The sequence below is a fragment of the Brassica napus genome, unplaced genomic scaffold (genome assembly GCF_020379485.1).
Source record: "Brassica napus cultivar Da-Ae unplaced genomic scaffold, Da-Ae ScsIHWf_346;HRSCAF=548, whole genome shotgun sequence".
Taxonomy (NCBI): domain Eukaryota; kingdom Viridiplantae; phylum Streptophyta; class Magnoliopsida; order Brassicales; family Brassicaceae; genus Brassica; species Brassica napus.
Genome location: NW_026016426.1, coordinates 192,501 through 204,669, shown reverse-complemented (window position 1 = coordinate 204,669; position 12,169 = coordinate 192,501). Strand labels below are relative to the sequence as shown.

Genomic DNA, 12,169 nt, shown 5'->3' with positions numbered 1-12,169 from the left:
GTAAAGACCTGACTTTTGAAACCTTGCCGGTTCGGATTGTGGATCGGTCAGAGAAAGCTATGAGAAAGAAGACAGTCCCCATGATCAAAGTGGTGTGGGATTACAATGGTAAAGACCTCATCACTTGGGAAATAGAAGCAAAGATGAAAACTATGTATCCGGAGTGGTACAGACAATTTCTTCCTGATGAAACATTTAACATGGATTCGAGGACGAACCCCAAGTTAGTGGGGGAGACTTGTCATGTCCCCGATCCTGGATAGGTGCGGGGAGACGCACCAGTCAGGTCATTAGACCTTGAGACAAGCGTATCATGGCCCTGAATGAAGGTTAAGGGCATCAGTCAGCTGAGACTTAACCAGGATACGATGGAAACAAGGGTAAAGGAGCTGGGTGTGTGTTTAGGCAGCTGGACGAGTGTTGGTTTGAGTTCAATCAGCGCGGTTCAGCTGGTATTCAGTTCACCATGATCTGTTCAGCTTACAGGAGCTGGTGGACTAGCTCACTCAGCTGGGAACAGCTGGAGGTCAGCTCAATCCAGTGAACGGTGCGTTCTGGTTCGGATCAGTGTGGGCGAGTCCGGGACGGTTACTGGGCGAGCCGATGGTCCGGGTGCAGGACGGTTCGACCAAATGGGTCTTAGGCTTGGGACAGGGAGCGGGCAAGCTCCCAGAGTGTGAGCTGAGGCTCAGTGATCGATTTGCCAAAGGAAGAAAAGGGGAGAAACCGCCAATGGGCGGTTATGGGACGGTTATGGGACGGTTTTGGGAAGAAGGGATGGGATTTTTGTAACTGTTCGCCCACGCGGTTGGGGACAGTTTAAATCGTCCTCTCTCTCTCATTTCTGATCATTCTGGTCGGTTTTTACTCATTCCACACAGAGAGAAACACAGAGAAAATTCAAGAGAGAAAGAGAGACACAAACCTTGGATCGGCCGATTTGATCCAAGAGATTGTTCTTGAGTGTTCCTGGTGTGTTTGGGCGTGTGATCAAGAGGATGGATTTGAGGCAGAAAGACAAGGAGAAGGCAAAGGAGAAAGAGAAGGAAGTCGCCCCTGGAGACCGAACTCCTAAGGTGAGAGGTGTGGCCAAGAGTAACCGGACAAGGCCGCGGATGATGGCCGTGTAAGCCTGGCCGGTTTGGATCGATTGGCCACTCCTTACTCTGACTTCTTCTACTCTGTTTCTTCATATATGTTGTGCTATGGAATGTTTTATGATGTTACAGGAAAGGATTCATTGATCTTAAGGCCTTGGCCTGATCAAATTCCCATGAAAGTCCCTTGTTCTTATGTGGGCTGTTCATGGCCGAGATCACTATGATCTGAGCCGATTCTTTTGAATCTGATTATGAGAATATTTTTCTTCTGAATTATCATGAGTTTTCATGAATTTTATTTGGTATATGGATCTCTTTTTAGAGGGGTCAGATTTGACATTTTTGATGATTGTTCTTGACTAGATTGGATCCGACCATGCAATGTGATTTGATTCTTGTTTTGTAATCTAACCTTGTGATTGTGTGTTTGTTTGTGTTGGATCCAGGACCAGAAATGGACCGTGGTAAGGGAAAAGCACCATGAGGACCGCGGCCATGGGAAGATGTGTTGTGATTGGGTTGATTCTGAAAATTGTGTGATTATTGTAGCCTATTGTGCAACTTGTGAACTTATGCGATTCTAGTGCGTAATCTATTTATTAGGATGATGAATGATGTATGAACCTTGGTTAATATCTATGAAATATCTATTTGCATTAGTTGTTGCTTGATTGTTTAAGTGTGAATGTTGGAACCTCAAAACTCTGAAAAAGACTTAGAATTATTTAACACTTGAACTTGAATATGAAAGATGGAACTGGTTGCATTGTTTGGTGAGGCCGCGGTCTGGTTGGATTGAGGAATCCAGGATCGGGTCTTACACAGCCCACGTGGGCCAAAATCACCCAAACAGTTCACGGGAAGGGCCAGCGTGCTGAGTCCAAGGACCAACGTGCTGATATGTGTACTGATGGATAGCCACAGACGTCATGTGTCTGCTGACGAACAAAGACGGACACACACTGACAGCCACAGACGTCCTGTGTGTGCTTGCGGACACACATAGACGTCCTGTGTGTACTGAACAGACAGCCCACGTGGGCCAAAATCACCCACGGACAGCCAAAATCACCAGAGAAGCCAAAAATTCAAAAATTAATATTTTTGAAGAAAGTTTTCTGAAAGGAAACATCAAAAATATGTCAACAAAGAGTTTAGGATGTCAAGTGTTGATCAAAAGTTGCTGTAGACATCCGTTTAGACCACGAAACCCCGAAATTTGTAGCATGCAAAAAACATGATTAGAAGCAAAAGAAAATCATGAAAATTTACGAGAATATAGTTTTAACTATTCTTATGGAGCATGCAAAAAATCAGATTCAAATTCGAAGTATTTTGTTTTTTACATTAAAAATACTCCTGGAACACAACCAATGTCGACTGGTGACAGACTGAAAAAAAGTGTTTTGTCTGTATAAGGGGTAGGCACTCTTCTGAGCCTACCCTCAGTACCCGAAGGGGTATGTAGTGTTGGACTGCTCGGTCCAACACTATCGATGGCTGGGTTTAGGTCGATGGTCGGATTGTCTCCGGTGAATTTTCTGGTAACTTTTCCGGTGAATTTTCAGGCGAACCGTTTTGCCCCTAACTTCAAATTTTTGCTCTTGTGTGGTCTTGGCCTGGTTCCATCCGTCTTCCAGTTGCTCTTTTGATTACATCTCAAGAGTGGTTGGAAAGATTGATGTTAGCGAGGAAAATGAACATTCGGCGTATGAGTGGTGATTGGATAGCTAGTGTGTGTAGGCTCTGTGCTCGCGCACCCAACTACAGACCAACTATCCTCCTGAGTTTCTTCACTAGCATAGTTTTATGCTTGCTTAAAATGTTGTTTGTGGCATCTCCTTCAGTGGGGAAGTCGTGAACACATAAGCCGGCACTTGTGATCCTTGCATCTTTGCATAATTTATGCATTGTTCGCAAAGGTGAATAAGCTGTTTGCTGAGATCTCGGTTGCGGAAATATTATGGCGGTGACTCGAAGAAATTCTTTCCCGCTAAGCACGTTTTTCTCTGGACAAAAGATGATGGTCAAGTCTGCGTCTGTTCCCACTTTCCATGTGTTTGTGGGAATATGACGTGGTCTTGCCCTGATTTATGAATGCTACCTGGTTGATCCTGCCAGTAGTCATATGCTTGTCTCAAAGATTAAGCCATGCATGTGTAAGTATGAACGAATTCAGACTGTGAAACTGCGAATGGCTCACTAAATCAGTTATATTTTGTTTGATGGTAACTACTACTCGGATAACCGTAGTAATTCTAGAGCTAATACGTGCAACAACGCTGGCTCTGCCCATTGCTCTGATGATTCATGATAACTCGACGGATCGCATGGCCTTATCAACTTTTGATGGTAGGATAGTGGCCTACCATGGTGGTAACGGGTGACGGAGAATTAGGGTTCGATTCTGGAGAGGGAGCCTGAGAAACGGCTACCATATCCAAGGAAGGCAGCAGGCGCGCAAATTACCCAATCCTGACACGGGGAGGTAGTGACAATAAATAACAATACCGGGCTCTTTGAGTCTGGTAATTGGAATGAGTACAATCTAAATCTCTTAACGAGGATCCATTGGAGGGCAAGTCTTGTGCCAGCAGCCGCGGTAATTCCAGCCCCAATAGCGTATATTTAAGTTTTTGCAGTTAAAAAGCTCGTAGTTGAACCTTGGGATGGGTCGCCCGGTCCGCCTTTGGTGAGCACCGGTCGGCTTGTCTCTTCTGTCGGCGATATGCTCCTGGCCTTAACTGGTCGGGTCGTGCCTCCGGTGCTGTTACTTTGATGAAATTAGAGTGCTCAAACCAAGCCTACGCTATGTATACATTAGCATGGGATAACATCATAAGATTTCGATCCTATTGTGTTGGCCTTCGGGATCGGAGTAATGATTAACAGGGACAGTCAGTGTAGAAACCCGTTAAAAAAAACAAAAAAAAAGAGAGAGAATGGTCGAGAGAGCCAAAATAGAATCTGGAGCCGAGCATTTGAGAGTCTAAGTATCAGGAGGAATGTTGAGTTTTGATCACATAAAACTTGACATGATTCGAAGTAAAGAGAAGACTGGTCGAACATCAACTTGGTGGTCAAACCGCGGGCGGTAAAGATCGATCGGCAAATTTTGAAGAACGAGGTGGTCGAAGAATTGATCCCGAGGGAACTATGAGTCGAATAAGTTGCTCGACCATAGTTAGAAGATGTCTTAGATTGTTCAGACGGACGTTTTGGAAGCATCACATTTTTGGAAGCACGACGGTTTAGAAGCTCGACGTTTGTGAAGAATGACGTTTCTTCAGCACGAAGTTTTCCGCGAAACTTTGTATCAGCGATATTCCGCCGAGAAGGCCGAAGAACTGTCCAGAAGCTAGAGGAGGTTCTGTCCGAGTCCAGATCAGTCCGTCCAGACCTGTTAGTGTTTACATGGTGAAGCAGAGGTTTTGTCCAAGTCAAGATCAGTCCAGTCCAGTCCAGTCAAGTCGTCCAATGGGTTTTGGCCAAGTCTTCTCTGATCAACCCGCTGCTTATCGGCAAAGAACACTGTGAGTTATAATCAATCGATTGCTGACTTGTTTTCATGCAGGTTCCCGTTACTTGGAAGTTGGATCATGGCAGGAGGCCGGCTCTAACTGAGTAACGGTTTGATTAGTTAATAGTTGAGCATTAGTTGATTGAGTTGATAGCATGCGTTGTTATTGCTTGGGAACCGTAGTAGCATTCTAATGGTTAGGTTGATTGGTTAGTTAGCGAATGCTGAATGTTTGCTTATTAATTAATGCTTGTTGATTGAGGTTAGTCAGCTCTTGGTAAGGGAGTGACTAACTGGTTGATTTGTTTAGTGATGATGTTGTTGTTAGCATTGTAGAGTTAGAATGTGATGCCATATAGCTTGTGTGTAACCCACCATGCTAGGCATGTTTGAGGTGGATTAGTGTTTCCTCAACAGCGTACCCAGTAGGTTTAAGGAAACCCCTTATTCGCTGGATCGAGAACACTCAGAGATATGGGGTCATGGCCTATGGTTGAGTGGTTGCACGATGGGGTAGTGACCGGCAGTGACCCGAACGTACTGTGGGATGTCTTGCGGTGACCCGAACGTACTGTGGGCCGTAACCGTCGTGTGGCAACCGGCAGTGGCCCGAACATACTGGGGCTGTCGTGCGGTGACCCGATTGTACTGTGGGCCGCGTTTGGTTGAAAGTTCCTTCTTCTGGCCTTTGTGGTAGGGAGGTAGGATATTCCCGAAGATAGAGGAGGAACACTAAGTCACAAAGGGCCCTAGTTATAGTGTAGTTACTGTAGAGGGTTGTTGAACCCTAGATTTAGTTGAGTTTGAGGTTAAGTGGTTAGCTAGTTATTAGCGGTTATGATTTCATATCGTTTGTTATATAGTTATTATTATCTGCTGCGTATTTCTGATATTGGTTATCTATTGAATTGGATTGATTTGTTGTTAGGTGAACCTCTCGCTTTAGATTGTTTGGGGTGGGATAGCGAGGGGTTGTATTTGTTAGTTGGGGATCATAATTCACTGAGTAACATTAGGTTACTCATCCAACTCCGTTGTCCTTTTTGCAGGTAGCTTAGGTAAGGATGATCGGATAACAGGGTGCTGGACGTTAGGACCACCGATGTAGATTTTCATGCCTTTTGTAAACGGTATTGTGGATTTGTGTTTAGTTGACTCGTTTTGGCATTAGGCCGGGACCGGTCTCGAATTATATCAATGTATGGATATTTCTCGAATCAATAAAGTAATTGTTTTATATGCGCTTCATGAGTACTCTGATATTTGACTAGTCCGGTCTAACACAACGTTAGGTCATAGTACGGGTTGAAAAGCCTTAGGCCTCGATCTAACGGAAAACGCTAACTCTAGGTACGGGTTGCAAAGCCTTGTGCCTTGACGCAGCGGGACGAGTTAGTGGATGAACTGTTCTAGGTCGTGGAGTAAATTTTGTGACTCTGACTGGATCGTCCCTAGCCCGTCATGTAGCGCTTCTGGACCATGGTGTTGGGTTGGACGGTCAGTCATGTTCTTGCTTGATTGTTGGCTGGCCGGTTGGCTCAATCATCTCCAACCCTGGGTGTTGGACGATCGATCGGTCATGTTCTTGTTTGATTGTTGGCCGGTTGATCGACCATATGTCTAGGACGGTTCGGGGGTGTTACAGTCGGGGGAATTCGTATTTCATAGTCAGAGATGAAATTCTTGGATTTATGAAAGACAAACAACTGCGAAAGCATTTACCAAGGATGTTTTCATTCATCAAGAAAGAAAGTTGGGGGCTCGAAGACGTTCAGATACCGTCCTAGTCTCAACCATAAACGATGCCGACCAGGGATCAGCGGATGTTGCTTTTAGGACTCCGCTGGCACCTTATGAGAAATCAAAGTTTTTGGGTTCCGGGGGGAGTATGGTCGCAAGGATGAAACTTAAAGGAATTGACGGAAGGGCACCACCAGGAGTGGAGCCTGCGGCTTAATTTGATTCAACATGGGGAAACTTACGAGGTTCAGACATAGTATGGATTGACAGAGTGAGAGCTCTTTCTTGATTCTACGGGTGGTGGTGCATGGCCGTTCTTAGTTGGTGGAGCAATTTGTCTGGTTAATTTCGTTAACGAACGAGACATCAGCCTGCTAACTAGCTACGTGGAGGCATCCCTTCACGGCCGGCTTCTTAGAGGGACTATGGCCGTTTAGGCAAAGGAAGTTTGAGGCAATAACAGATCTGTGATGCACTTAGATGTTCTGGGCCGCACGCGCGCTACACTGATGTATTCAACGAGTTCACACCTTGGCCGACAGGCCCGAGAAATCTTTGAAATTTCATCTTGATGGGGATAGATCATTGCAATTTTTGGTCTTCAACGAGGAATTCCTAGTAAGCGCGAGTCATCAGCTCGCGTTGACTACGTCCCTGCCCTTTGTACACACCGCCCGTCGCTCCTACGATTGAATGATCTGGTGAAGTGTTCGGATCGCGGCGACGTGGGTGGTTCGCCGTCTGCGACGTCACGAGAAGTCCACTAAACCTTATCATTTAGAGGAAGGAGAAGTCGTAACAAGGTTTCCGTAGGTGAACCTGCAGAAGGATCATTGTCGTACCCTTGAAACATCACTCTCGGTAGGCCAGTTTCTTATTGTGCCTACAGAATCCGTGGTTATGCGTTCATCCATGCCCAAGACTTCAGTTATGGTTGGATCGTACGCATAGCTTCCGGATATCACCAAACCCCAGCACGAAAAGTGTCAAGGAAAAAGCAAATAAACAGCCTGCTTTCGCCAACCCGGAGACGGTGTTTGTTCGGAAGCAGTGCTGCAATGTAAAGTCTAAAACGACTCTCGGCAATGGATATCTCGGCTCTCGCATCGATGAAGAATGTAGCAAAATGCGATACTTGGTGTGAATATTAGAATCCCGTGAACCATCAAATCTTTGAATGCAAGTTGCGCCCCAAGCCTTCTAGCCGAGGGCACGTCTGCCTGGGTGTCACAAATCGTCGTCCCCCCATCCTCTCGATGATATGGGACGAAGCTGATCTCCCGTGTGTTACCGCACGCGGTTGGCCAAAATCCGAACTAAGGATGCCAGGAGCTTCTTGACATGCGCTGGTGAATTCAATTCTCGTCCTATAGTCAGACGATCCGGTCCAAAAGGTCTTGATGACCCAAAGTCCTCAACGCGACCCCAGGTCAGGCGGGATGACCCGCTGAGTTTAAGCATATCAATAAGCCGAGGAAAAGAAACTAACAAGGATTCCCTTAGTAACGGCGAGTGAACCGGGAAAAGCCCAGCTTGAAAATCGGACGTCTTTGGCGTTCGAATTGTAGTCTGGAGAAGCGTCCTCAGCGACGGACCAGGCCCAAGTTCCCTGGAAAGGGCGCCAGAGAGGGTGAGAGTCCTGTCATGCCCGGACCCTGTCGCACCACGAGGCGCTGTCTACGAGTCGGGTTGTTTGGGAATGCAGACCCAATCGGGCGGTAAATTCTGTCCAAGGCTAAATATGGGCAAGAGAGTCAAAGAGTGCTTGAAATTGTCGGGAGGGAAGCGGATGGGGGCCGGCGATTCGTCTCGGTCGGATGTAGAATGGAGCAATCCGGTTTGCCGATAGATTCGGGCCGTGGACCAAAACAGATTAAGGTGGTGACCTAAGCCCGGGCTTTTGTTACGCCCGCAGAGACGTTGCTGCCTTAATCGTGGTCTGCAGCACACGCCTCACGGCGTGCCTTGGCATCTGCGTGCTCAAGGTGTCGGGCTGTGGGCTCCCCATTCGACCCGTCTTGAAACACAGAACAAGGAGTCTGATATGTGTGTGAGTCAACGGGTGAGTAAACCCGTAAGGCGCAAGGAAGCTGATTGGCTGGATCCCTCACAGGTGCACAACTGACCGACCTTGATCTAATGAGAAGGGTTCGAGTGTGAGCATGCCTGTCGGGACCCGAAAGATGGTGAACTATGCCTGAGCGGGGCGAAGCTAGAGGAAACTCTGGTGAAGGCCCGCAGCGATAGTGACGTGCAAATCGTTCGTCTGACTTGGGTATAGGGGCGAAAGACTAATCAAACCATTTAATGTCTGGTTCCCTCCGAAGTTTCCCTCAGGATTGTTGGAGCTCGAAAACGAGCTCTATCGGGTAAAGCCAATGATTAGAGGCATCAGGGATGCAATGTCCTCGACCTATTCTCAAAATTTAAATAGGTAGGGCGGGGTGGCGGCTTTGTTGAGCCATCCCACAGAATCGAGAGCTCAACTGCCGATTCGGGATGAACTGGAAGCCGGGTTACGTGTAACACCCGAATCCGGCCTCTCAATGAAACTGGACCAGTTTGCTATATAATCAATCCTTTGCTTGTTTGATTCATTTTAAGTCTTTCATTTACTAAGTCATGTTCGAATCTGAGGTTCTAAAACAATTGAACAGATAGCACAGCGGAATATAAATGTGTATAAAATGTATTACTTAGAAACATGAGATCCGAAACACAACTTCTTAATCGTTTCAGAGACAATCACTAGTTCATCCCTAGCATCATCTAACCACACGTTACATAGCCTCTCATTTACCGAGCCTTCACGGCTCCTTGGCTTGAACTCTTCTTCGTACTACCGTATGGTCCTGCGGCCTTGGACCAAATCTAGAAACTTAGCTTCCAGGCGATCCCAAGCCTCAGCAGGAAAGTATTTGCGGTTGAATTCAACTTCAAAATCCCCAAAACTTGTGAGACTTCCATTGGTGCGCTTGTCCACTGCAAGCTACCAATTATGTGCGTCCCCTTCGAGGAAGTGAACCGCAATGTCTCGCCTGTAATCCTCTGGACAGCGAGTTGATTGGAAGTTTTGGACCAGCCTACTCCTCCACTCATCTGCCACAACAGGGTTGGTGCTACCTGAGAATGGCTTCGTACCCAATCTGGATAGATGTTGAAGCAAACTCAGATAGTCAACCTTCTTTTCAAACCTTTCCGGTCCATCGATCTCGATCACCTCAACCGCGTCCACAACTGGACCCGTAGCAATAGGTGTAGCCGTAGCTACAGGTTTAGCTTGACCAACTGATGAATTCACTAGTAGAGTGAACAGCTGGACACCCACGGACGTCCTGTGTGTACTGAACAAACAGCCCACGTGGGCCAAAATCACCAGAACAGTCCACGGGAAGGGCCAGCGTGCTGAGTCCAACGACCAACGTGCTGATATGTGTACTGACAGACAGCCACGGATGTCCTGTGTGTGCTGACGGACACAGATGAACACACATGGACACACATGGACACACACGGACACCCCCGGACGTCATGTGTGTACTGAACAGACAGCCCACGTGGGCCAAAATCACCCGAACATTCCACGGTAAGGGCCAGCGTGCTGAGTCCAAGGACCAGCGTGCTGATACGTGTACTGATGGACAGCCACGGACGTCCTGTGTGTGCTGATGGACAAACACGGACACACAAGGACACACACGAACAGCCACGGACGTCCTGTGTGTGCTGACGGACAGCCATAGACAGCCACAAACGTCCTGTGTGTGCTGGCGGACACCCACGGACGTCCTGTGTGTACTGAACAGACAGCCCACGTGGGCCAAAATCACCCAAACAGTCCACGAGAAGGGCCAGCGTGCTGAGTCCAAGGACCAGCGTGCTGATATGTGTACTGATGGACAGCCACGAACGTCCTGTGTGTGCTGACGGACACACACAGACACACACGGACGTCCAGTGTGTGCTGACGGACACACACGGACGTCCTGTGTGTGCTGACGGACAGCCATGGACAGCCATAGACGTTCTGTGTGTGTTGGCGGACACCCACAGACACACACGGACACACACAGCCAGCCATGGACGTCCCGTATGTGCTGACGGACAGCCACGAATGTCCTGTGTGTGCTGGCGGACACCCACAGACGTCCTGTGTGTTCAGAACAGGCAGCCCACATGGGCCAAAATCACCCAAACAGTCCACGGGAAGGGTCAGCGTGCTGAGTCGAAGGACCAACGTGCTGATATGTGTACTGATGGACGGCCACGGACGTCCTGTGTGTGCTGACGGACAAACACGGAAACACACGGACAGCCACGGGAAGGATCAGCGTGCTGAGTCCAAGGACCATCGTGCTAATATGTGTACTGATGGACAGCCACGGACATCCTGTGTCTGCACACGGACACACACGGACACACACGGACAGCCACAGACGTCCTGTATGTACTGAACAAACAGCCCATGTGGGCCAAAATCACCCGAACAGTCCACGGGAAGGGCCAGCGTGCTGAGTCCAACGACCAACGTGCTGATATGTGTACTGATGGACAGCCACGGACGTCATGTGTGTGCTGATGGACACAGATGAACACACATGGACACACACGGACAGCCACTGACGTCATGTCTATTCTGGCGGACACCCACGGACATCCTGTGTGTACTGAACAAACAGCCCACGTGGGCCGAAATCACCCGAAAAGTCCACGGGAAGGGTCAGCGTGCTGAGTCCAAGGACCATCGTGCTGATATGTGTACTGATGGACAGCCACGGACGTCATCTGTGTGCTGACGGACACACATGGACACACACGGACCGCCACAGACGTCCTGTGTGTGCTGACGAACACACATAGACGTCCTGGGTGTGCTGATGGACACCCCCGGACGTCCTGTGTGTAATGAACAGACAGCCCACGTGGGCCAAAATCACTCGAACATTCCACGGTAAGGGCCAGCGTGCTGAGTCCAAGGACCAGCGTGCTGATATGTGTACTGATGGACAGCCACGGACGTCCTGTGTGTGCTGACGGACAAACACGGACACACAAGGACACACATGAACAGCCACATATGTCCTGTGTGTGCTGACGGACAGCCACAAAAAGACACATATGTCCTGTGTGTGCTGGCGGACACCCAGGGACGTCCTGTGTGTATTGAACAGACAGCCTACGTGGGCCAACATCACCCAAACACTCCACGGGAAGGGCCAGCGTGCTGAGTCCAAGGACCAGCGTGCTGATATGTGTACTGATGAACAGCCACGAACGTCCTGTGTGCGCTGACGGACACACACAAACACACACGACATCCTGTGTGTGCTGACGGACAGCCATGGACAGCCACAGACGTCCTGTGTGTGTTGGCAGACACCCACAGACACACACGGACACACACAGACAGCCACAAACGTCCTGTGTGTGCTGATGGACAGCCACAGACGTCCTGTGTGTGCTGGCGGACACCCACAGACGTCCTATGTGTTCAGAACAGGCAGCCCACGTGGGCCAAAATCACACAAACAGTCCACGGGAAGGGCCAGCGTGCTGAGTCCAAGGACCAACGTGCTGATATGTGTACTGATGGACGGCCACATACGTCCTGTGTGTGCTGACGGACACAGACGGACACAGACGGACACACACGGACACACACGGACAGCCACGGACGTCATGTGTGTGCTGGCGGACACCCACGGATGTCCTGTGTGTACTGAACAGACAGCCCACGTGGGCCAAAATCACCTGAACAGTCCACGGGATGGGTAAGCGTGCTGAGTCGAAGGACCAACGTGCTGATATG

The 12,169-nt window shown here is 48.7% G+C and overlaps 1 non-coding gene across 1 annotated transcript; it reads left to right on the top strand.

Annotated features, from left to right (window-relative positions):
- Positions 1 to 7,434: 7,434 nt before the first annotated feature.
- On the top strand, positions 7,435 to 7,590 carry LOC125603534. Its single transcript, XR_007335544.1, has one exon. It is a non-coding gene; the product is annotated as a 5.8S ribosomal RNA (ribosomal RNA).
- The last annotated feature ends 4,579 nt before the right edge of the window (positions 7,591 to 12,169 follow it).